Source organism: Macrobrachium rosenbergii, chromosome 15 (genome assembly GCF_040412425.1).
Source record: "Macrobrachium rosenbergii isolate ZJJX-2024 chromosome 15, ASM4041242v1, whole genome shotgun sequence".
Classification (NCBI taxonomy): domain Eukaryota; kingdom Metazoa; phylum Arthropoda; class Malacostraca; order Decapoda; family Palaemonidae; genus Macrobrachium; species Macrobrachium rosenbergii.
This window is the reverse complement of record NC_089755.1, coordinates 32,697,489-32,706,693: the sequence shown is the minus strand read 5'-3', so window position 1 is coordinate 32,706,693 and position 9,205 is coordinate 32,697,489. Positions and strand designations below refer to the sequence as shown.

At 38.1% G+C, this 9,205-nt stretch overlaps 1 long non-coding RNA gene across 1 annotated transcript in view; it reads left to right on the top strand.

The window, feature by feature from the left end:
* Positions 1 to 4,871: 4,871 nt before the first annotated feature.
* The window catches only part of LOC136846516 (uncharacterized), a 175,734-nt gene continuing 171,400 nt past the window's right edge, over positions 4,872 to 9,205 (top strand). Inside the window, exon 1 of the long non-coding RNA XR_010855425.1 lies at positions 4,872 to 5,293. This is a non-coding gene — a long non-coding RNA (uncharacterized lncRNA). The remainder of the gene's footprint in view (positions 5,294 to 9,205) is intronic.

Genomic DNA, 9,205 nt, shown 5'->3' with positions numbered 1-9,205 from the left:
CTCACCTGAGGTCACCAATCCTTCAGTCAAGATGATAGATGGTACGACATTCTCTCTCTCTCTCTCTCTCTCTCTCTCTCTCTCTCTCTCTCTCTCTCTCTCTCTCTCTCTCTCTCGTGCACAGTCAGGTCTGATGTAGACATTTCTTGCTGAAGTTGCAATTGGCACTGTCACAATGAATAACACAGGAAATGGGGTGATATAAATAATTTTTTCCATGGAGACGTTTTGCACTCTTCTGTCAGCCCCTTCAGACCAAATCAGTGACTCACCTGCCCTAGTATTCAGCAACAATTCTTGCTCTATCCTAAATGTTAGTCTCAATCCTTCATCTTAAGGCACTCCAAAGATGGTAACCGCTCTTATCATCCTTTCATCGTCCTATTTCTCTTCATTTCTACATGATTACAGCTTTTAAAACTACTTAAGACTTTTTCTGTTGCAATAAGGAACTCCTACTTTGCTGTGCTCTAATTTGATCCTTCTTTGCCAGAAATCTGGTGAATTCTGTCATCCTTCCTAGACCTTGAAATTTTGTCAAGGTCTCCCATTAGGCCCTATGAGTCAGTCTCCTTACGTGGACTGCACCCCTCATTGTAGACTAATAACATAACAAGCTTGTTATCAGGCCCTATTTCGTCTCGGGAGTGTTGTCTCTCCTCTACCTTTTCCTTCTGTTCTTCAATGAACTCCTTCAAACCCACAGCTTGCCCTGCCAGTTTAAATGCAGACGATTTTTCTTGTAATAAAGCTTTTCAGTCTGATTTTATCTCATGTGATGGTACGAATGGAGATCTGAATTCTTCCTATCTCCTCGTCTAATAAGAATTTTACTCACACAATAAACCTTTAAAATGATGGAACTGAGGGCCTCAAGTATATCAGCTTTATGAACACAAGAAAGAATAGTTGCATTTCTTGGTTAGGTCATAATACTGACACGGCCGCCAACACCTCTTCTTAGGAACTGTGTGTTCATGTAATGTACATCAGAAGCTTTCTGTCTCATAAAATAATTACCAGGCTTCTACTCCCAACGTGGTAATTTTCCAACCGGACTGAAAGATCGCATAACTTTGGAACAATTTGTCTCCTCCGGATATATTACTGGAAATCTAATAGGCAGGTCTGTTGTCCTCGAGTGGCTTTGTATAAAATGTCCAAAACATCCTTAATGAATCATTTGCTTAATCTAGCTAAGACACAAATAAAAGAAAGTAAAAAATGCGCCGAAGTTTTCTGTATGAGCCGCGGCCCATGAAGTTTTCAGCCTAGGCCAGGTGGTGGCCTGTCCTATAGCGTTGCTAGACGCACGATTATGGCTGACTTTAACCTTAAATAAAATAAAAAACTGCTGAGGCTAGATGGCTGCAATTTGGTATGTTTGATGATTGGAGGGTGGATGATCAACATACCAATTTGCGGCCCTCTAGCCTCAGTAGTTTGTAAGATCTGAGGGCGGACAGAAAAAGTGCGGACGAACAGACAAAGCCGACACAATAGTTTTCTTTTACAGAAAACTAAAAAGCAAAGTGTAAATAGGAATGGGAACGATGGCATCCTTCAGTTCATAAACACAGAAACGTACAAAATCATCGTCCTTTACATTGCATATCGGGTCTCCCGCAGGTGACCGATCCTTTATCCAGGAGGTGAATGGTATGATTCCTCAGGTCTATAGAACTTGAGAGTAATCCTCATTATACAGCATTATGAATCACAAACAGAAACGATTTTCTGGTCCTGGAAACAGTACGGTATCATCTGCAAACATCAGTCAGTACCATCTATCACTTAAGTTACACTTTGTAAACACATCACTGTATCTAAGCAGCAATATATTACCAGTTACAAGATAAATATGTACGTTGATGACAGGAATGCAGAAGGCCGGTGGGTGGGTTGTAGAGACTCAATATTCTACGCAAACTCTCCGAACCTTTCTTGAAGGTCACCAGCCGGATATGACATTTTATGATCTGTCATCCATCTGTCCGTCAAGAAGGATGAATATAGAAAAATGTGAGGTGGGGAAGAGGTGCTGTGTACATTGACTGGACGACGAGAATAGTATTTTAATGATTATTGGATTATTGCTGCATCTGTGTCCCAAGATTATTGTGTCACAGATATATTCGGGTGGGAGTGCATGAGACATTGCCTGTCTTAGTATGTAACACACACACACATAAATATATATATATATATATATATATATATATATATATATATATATATATAAGCATACAACTTTTGACAGCTTTAGTAAATCATAGTGTACCCCTCTTGACCAAAGAGGCGAGTTATGTACCTGATGGTCAGACGACTGGCATAGGCCACAAACAGGCTGACGAAGTGCGTAGGGCTACAACTTCACCCAAACTTTATATATATACTAGCTGACCAACCCAGTGCTGCCTGGTAAATCTCTGAATGACACCCGATAAACTTTCTTTCTCTCCCTCTCACTCTCCACCATTCCTGTTGTGATAGTTGCTTCAGTTACATTGCCCAGCATTTTTGACATTTTATATTTCACCACTTGTAACTCCCCATTCCTATCGGGGCTGAACTTGGACTTGAAGGGCATCGGAAGTGTCTCTATTCATCCCAGCTATCTCGAAAACTATGGATTAGACTCTGATATATGTAATTTTTGACATTTTATTTTTCACCCTTTCTCACCCCTCCTTCCTATCGGGGCTGAACTTGGACTTAAAGGGCATTGGGAGTTTCAGTGTCCATCTCAGTGACCTCAGAAACTATGGATTAGACACTAATATCTGTCGTTTTCGGTTATTTTTGCGTCACCATCTTCCCACCCACCTTCCTTTCGGGACTGAACTTGGACTTAGAGGGCGTCAGGAGTGTCACTATTCTTCTCAGCGACCTCGAAAACTATGGTTTAGACACTAATATCTGTCTGTCGTTTTCTATTATTTTTACATGTCACCCCTTCCCACCCCTTCCTATCAGGGCTGAACTTGGGCTTAAAGGGCATCGAGAGTGTCACTAATAATTTCAGTGACTTCGGAAACTATGGATTAGACCCAATACCTGTCATTTCCGTTATTTTTACGTCACACCCTTCCCCCCCCCTCCATCCCTTTGGTGCTAGTGATGTCATACCCCCACAGTGTTCTTTCCCAGATGGTAAGTCATATTTGTACCAAGTTTGGTTGAAATTGCTCAATTAGTTTCAGAGTGTATGTGGAACATACACACACACTACCCTTTTTATATATATAGAAGATGCAAATTTATATATATGTATATATATACATATATGTATAGATATACAATATATATATATATATATATATATATATATATATATATATATATATATATATATATATATATATATATATATATAGGAAAAAGGCCTGAGCCTTTTCCTCTCGGCTTCTACTGTATCTATAATGACATAAGTGTCCCAACCACTGAACCGGGTAAATGCCTGATGAAGTTAAGTACCTGTATTTTATGTGAAGGTGAGATCATAATGCTTTATTTACACGTTGATGAACAAGGAAATTCGGAGTTGATTAGCAATGTTGACCTCTACTGACCCTCTGTCATGAAGTCATTACAGAATTTCGTCGACGATCGATAGAACATCAGTTAATGAGAGAAATTGCTATTTTTTTTTATTTAACTGACTGTAGTTTTCTACCCTTTTCCTTCTTTTAGTAGTAATAATTGTTCGTAAATTTTAGGTTTTGTTTACGTTTTCAGATAAATTTAATTTCAACGTTGAGTGACCACCTTTCCTTCGACCACGAAAACTCATTCCTTACCTGGATATTTTAGGAATGATCGGTTCTCGGGGATATGTACTCAACAGACGGTTTTCCCCATTCTCTCTCTCTCTTCCCCACAGGGTGGTTACGTTCGCTGTAAAACGGGAAATCAATGATGTGTGGAATATTAAGAGCCACATAAAGATATTATCACTTTTAGTACCTCGTTGGCTCTTATTTTCCTTATTTTTCACTTCCTCTCTATTTTCATCAATTTATCATCCCTCTATACAAATATTTTAGCATCATCTTCAAAAATAGATAATCGAGTAAACCATCAAAAGTTGACGTCGGCGAGACCTAGACCTACACGTCCGGGTTTCGCGAGGCATCGAGTTTTTTTACCACCTACTGTTTGACAAGGATGAAGGATGAGAGTTGGCTTCAGGATGAGCATTGCGGTAGGGAGCAGGATGAGGATGGAAGAATGATGCAGCAGGGGGAGGAGGAGGAGGAGGAGGTGGTGGGCAAGGAGGAGGCGGAAGAGGATGGACAGATGATGGAAGAAAGAGTCAATATTGTTGGTTCGCACCCTTCTTCATTAGCCTATTCCGGCAGACGCTCAGAATGGCCAGATGGTGCTTGGCTCTTTACTTACTTAGGAAAAACGCAACTTGGCATAGACATTATTCTGAGAAGTGGGAAAGTACATTTTACTTATATATATGTATATATAAATATATATATATATATATATATATATATATATATATATATGTGTGTGTGTGTGTGTGTGTGTGTGTGTGTGTGTGTGTGTGTGTGTATTACATTAAATACATCAGACAGAAACTATCAGACCGTATACTTATATGTCGAGCAGAACAGTAAAAGTGTCAAAATAAGCGCTCAAACATGCAATCACAGCACAAGTACAATACAGAATAATACAATACAATAAACTTTTTTCCTGAAGGGTTTACTTTGGGCATCGAGACGGGCCCAGCTCCTCTGCTTGGCGCATCGGAAAGGGAAGTTTCTCTTCTTGGTAGAACCATGCGCATGCAGACCGGTGACGTCACACTGTACCTGAGCTTCACCAGCAGTACGAAGCGCCATCCTCAAGCGATCAGTGGCTTGTGACCGTGACCTTGAGTAGGACGTGTTTTTTACATTCCTTTGCTCCTGTGCTTTCAGAGGTGTTATAGGCCTATATGGGAATTGTGTAGGTGGTCTTCAGTGTTCAAGAAGCAAACCTGCTATTGATGATGGCCATGCATGAAACTAAACTAGACTCAGTGAAAGGACTTTTCCCCTTTGGAGAGAATTAAACTACCGCTGCTGAACAACGCAAAGGCAAGAACGATTGTCAGCCTCAGCACCGATGTCAGTTTAAAAAAAAAACCTCATACTTGAACACTGGCGAATGATACACATTCTTTGTTTTTGAAGTGGGAGAGAAGTTTACTGAAAGAGTAAGAGGGACGAATTCCGTTATTAAAAATCCTGAACGAGAAAGACGAAGGAAGAAGAAATCAAGAAACAACGGAAAGGTCAGTTTTGTACAGTTTCATCCACCGTTAGTACTAGTTCATCATATACTGTACTATTCGATGAAACTTTGTATTGATTTATTTAACCATTTCCATGTGATACCGCTTTACTGTGTATATGACATTTTGAATGACGTGCGAGAGTAGTGGAATAGCCTGCATCGGTCTAACAGGAATAGGTTAAACCTAATTCGTTAATTCTTAATGGCACGGAATTGCTTTCCCATGACCTTCCCAAACGAGATTCGATCTCCACACAGTCAACTTACCACCAAAGACGTAATTCATCGCATAGGTCAACTGAGGTACGTCACGTGAAATTAATTTGCAATACACCCCAACGCCTTGCGAACATCAGCCTCTCCCAACGGCTCTAGCGGTTGGTATGTAATATCTCGTCTTCTCCCCTTTAAACCGTATTTTTCGTTTTACAGTGATGTTGAAACAATATGTTACTGAATTGTAAGATGTTACTGCTGCACTACTAAGGTCAATAGCACTGAAAGATTTGCTAAATGAGATTGTTTGATATACGTCTACGACAGTACACTGCTAACCTAAGTCAGATGTTGCCTTAGTAACAATGAAGTTTGTGATATACGTAAAAATGTGGACACAATGTGATGAAATTCCCTTGAAGGGCATTAGAGCGATTTATTTGTTTTTGCATATTTGTTCAATCATTTAACCTTATTCATTTTGGATATTCAGGCTAAACACACACTAGATACCGGTTTTCCACCTCTCAGCGAGCCACTTGACTTTTCCCGCCAATGTGAGACGTCATAAGATAGGCGGAGAGATTCTGGGAAAATTCGTACTGTTTTTGCTTTACCGCCTTTTTGACAGCCGTTATGGAAAATATATTTCGTTTTTTATTTTTATAGAATTTCGACAACAGTTTCTGGATATTATGTGTTAATTTTCACTCTCCATTATTGGATTCACTTCAGTTTCCTCCTTGACTGTACTTCCTAAGTGACCTAAAGTGAATTTTTCAAAATGTTTGGTATATTTTTCTTAATTTGAAGTTGTTAAGTTTTTTTTTTTATTTAATGAAATACTTATTTTTTAATTATGATATTACTAATGAGAAAAACGCATTTACTGGTGTATATCATATGAATAAGTCTACTTGGTGAACGAAATTTACTGGATGAGCGTTGCAGAATATTTTGAATGAGTTTATACAATACTGATCAAGGAATGGGCTAATCCCCCCGAATCGATTACGGTGAGGCGATGTTAATACAACGAACACATACATAGACATAACACATACTATATACATGTACTGATACATATAACTAATTTATATATACAATAAACAATCAGCTTACAATCACGTGTGGAAGAAATAAATTTCCGACATCGGGATCGAACTTAGGCCTTTCAAGTTGAAAGTGAGTCAGAAATTTAATACACACACACATACACATATATACATACATATATATATATATATATATATATATATATATATACATACATATATACACACACACACAAGTCTAAAATGGCCTCACAAGGATTTGACTCTGGCTCAGACGTTATCGCGTTGGATAAGATAAACTTAATTAAACTATTTTTTTTTAATGTTTGGAGGGATCATGATTTTTCATAGCAGGGTGACACAACTGGGGAATTTTTTTTCCCGTGTTACGTCATCAACTTAGACAACATCGTCACTATAATCCTCGTTTTTTTTTTTTTTTTTCTCACGATCCACGTTGATTTCTTGCCCACTTTTATAGTCGATTTCATTTCATCTGTCCACCCACATGTGACTGGCTGACAATCAACGTTTCCGATAACGGTGGCTTATTGTGATAAATATTAAACTATTTCTTCAGTAATATATTTGAATGTTTATAAGTACAAACAATCCTCATATCTTATAAAAATCATAAACATGCCAGATTTTTATCGATAACATACCAACACAAGCACACGAAAGACGAGCTTGTATAAAACAGTCTACTGAGATCAAGCAAACACGAACGATAGGTTTTCAGTAATTATGTATTTCACCGGTATAGCCCATGCTACAAGTAGACCTATGCCCACAAACTGTTCAGATCACAAGATTTCCTTATCATTCAAACTTTATTCTATGTACAATGCCATTGCATGAATATGAAAATGACTTTATGATGATACCAGAGTTATATCCACGTCCGTAAACTGGAAAAATAACCTTTATTGATGTTGACCTCTCGAACACGAAGCATTGGCAAGCGAACGATAGGCCTGTTCGTCAGATATTTGATTAAACCAGCCTTCTTTCAAGCCCAGTTTCTTTTCATATCAGTCAAAATTACTTTCTTATTGTATCCTTCATGTAGAGCTTCTCGTATGGCGGCCAGAAGGTGGATGAATGGGCGGACGGAATGGTGGGGCTCCCCACCCTACCGCCGGTAGTTAACGACCCAACAAACTTGTTGAGAATTGAATGGCCGGTTTCCAGCTGCACTGAAGGTATTTCCATATATGTTATGAAAAATACAAATTACTTTAAAATTTGCCATTTTTAAGTCCAGTTTCATTTCATATCAGTCAAAATTAATTTCATATTGTAACCCTCATGTATTCAATCTCAGTATCATTCCAGTGCCTTACAATAAGAAAATAAGTCTAGGCTGGCCTTTTATGCCGTTCATATGTATCTAAAAAGCAAGGGATCACGGGAACTCACTCGGTGAGATTTCAAACTTTTTCTCGAAAAGTTATGTGGTAAAATACTCCTGAAATTGCCCAACCACCCAGCTATTATAATGAATGCCCAAGAAAAAAAAATTATATAATTATGGAAAGTATTCTGAAAAGAAAACCGCACTACCATTGCCATGCATAAGCTGAAATTTCCCGCCCTCCAACCGATGTTGAGGTGGTTGTTCTTTTCACCTTCACCATACAGTTTCAGAGATAGCAGTATTTCATGCTATCCCGAATATACCCCACTCGTGTAATTAAAGTGCAAGAAATTATCGAAATACCCTTTATTCGCATTTGCATAGCCAGATGTCTTTTATTTGCCTACAATGAGAGAAAACATAATTATTGAAAGCCCATCGGCCGTTTGTGCTTGATCTGCGTAGACCATTTGATACAAGCTCGTCTGTAGTGTGCTTGTATTTTGATATTATCGATTGAAATCGGCATGCTTAGCACCTATCCAGGAAGGTGTAAGGGTTCTTTTATATATATATAAGCATTGAGATATATTAATGAAGAAATAGTTTTCATGTTTATCACAGGAAGCCTACGATATTGGAAACATTGAATTTGGCCAATCGAGAGCAATAGCTATCTGCCTGAAACCTATCTTGGTGAGTGGACAGATGGAATGAAATAGACTATAGTGTCATTTATTGCAACATTTGAAAACTCGTTTACAAATCATCGAAGACTAAAATGTCATTTAGTGCAATTTTCCGTTTCCCAGTTCCATATTAACTTCATGAAAGAACAAAATGTTATTTAGCGTCATTCTTCATCACATTTTGATATCCATAGAAATTTCATCGAAGACAAAAATGTCATTTAGCGTCATTTTCCATGGTATTCTCACAACCCATATAAATTTCATTTAAGACCAAAATGTCATTCAGCGTCATTTTCCATGGCATCTTCGCCCCCATATCAATCTCATCTAATGTAAAATGTTATCCAACGCAATTTTCCTCTACACTTTCACCCCATACAAATTTCCTCCATGACAAATATCACTGGACCTCATTTTCCATGACATATTTACACCCATATGAATTTCATTAAACTCAACGTCATTTCCCGTCGTCCTTTGATAGTTTGTCTCAGTTACTTTTCACTAAAGGCAAAATTGACCCAACGAAGAAAAATCGTAATAAGATCAAAATCAAGCCTATATGACAATAAAAATAAATTAAGAAG